Source organism: Bolinopsis microptera, chromosome 10, assembly GCF_026151205.1.
Source record: "Bolinopsis microptera isolate Bmic1 chromosome 10, MBARI_Bmic_1.0, whole genome shotgun sequence".
NCBI lineage: Eukaryota > Metazoa > Ctenophora > Tentaculata > Lobata > Bolinopsidae > Bolinopsis > Bolinopsis microptera.
Window position 1 is genome coordinate 16,271,334 of NC_087081.1, and position 1,534 is coordinate 16,272,867.

The window sequence follows — 1,534 nt, forward strand, 5'->3', positions numbered from 1 at the left end:
TACGAGTTTCCTGGGGACCTCAGGCTATAATTTTCATAAACATAGAATAGAGATTAGGCGGAATGACAGGCTTAGCGCGGCCCAGTAAGTTACGAGCAGCATTGTTTGATGCGCGGCGCGGCCTAGTCACTAGTACAATGTATGTAGTACTACTACTAGTACATACTTGCTACTACTAGTAGTGCATCTGGCATCGCGCTACAACCGAAACCCTAACCCTATAATCTGAACACAATCCATGAATCCATAACAAAAGCATATGCTAAAACCTTATATAACTTACTGGGCCGCGCTCAGCCTGTCATTCCGCCAAATCTATATTGTTAATGAACATAATAGCCTGGGGTCCTCAGGTAATATATAACGAGAAATTAGATACATTTTTTTATACGGTCATTTTTTGATTAGTTGATAAATTCAGTTTTAAGTTCAATTTTTTGCATAATTTTTGATTTTGATAAGTTCAGTTTTAAGTTCCTTTTTTTGTATTTATAGTAAGTTTTCAGTTCTACAAGTCTTTTAAGTAGACTTATCATATCAGGTCTTTAGGATGTTCTTAGTAACTACTTTGGATTTGTGTAAAGTTTGATAATAATACGGTCATATCACGTGATCCAGACAGTTTTTCACGGTCACGTGATATGACCATATAATATAATTATAATTTCTCGTCAGGGTTTCAGCATATTGATATGCTTCAGTTAGAGATTGGGTTAGGGTTGGGATCAGATTATATTTATAGGGTTTCGAATAGTCATTCAGAGCCACCTAGAGGACGTGTTTAAAAAGTGTAGACAGTAGAGTGATTAATCATCATCCAAAAAGTTTTTCGACAATTTAACAAAAAATGTTTAGAACAAATTCCAGGGAAGCATTTTTACCCTACGTCATAGGGGTGATTCGGAATAGGCGTCCAAAAATACACCAAACTTGATTTCTTATATTGTATACCCTCAGGGCCTTTTCACAAAATTAAAAAATTGGGGCGAGTGATTTAGTGGGAGCGGTCGGAAACAGTAAGACTAAGAGTAAGAGTACTACTCAACTAGTAGTAACAAAAGTTTTGGATTAGCCGGCCCAGGGGAGCCAATCCAAAATCAGAGTGCTAACATGGTGCATTTGGCATTGCACAATTACAATTAGTCTGGTTCTAGAATATAATGTGGGATTATGTTTTGGATTAACGGGTAATACTCGTAAAATATTTGTTTCAAAGACCGTCGACGAGTCCAACTCGGCGCGCGTCTTGGTAGGTTATTTTAACCAACAAGTCAAGGATCCTTCCAGACATACACAATACACATCAATATGACATTAAAATAGTGAATCTCTAACTAGTGGCTGCGGATTTATTTAGGCCTAGTCATAGGCACAAAATGCACCAACAGTTTGGTCACGCCTACTTTTTAAAATCAACTGATATCCAGAAAGTTAGAAGTGAGTTTTATACGGGTCCCACATCCAACATAATTAAACTATCTTTTTAGTTTATAACGTTTCATGTTTGCAAACCAATCACGATTGATATTCTAGA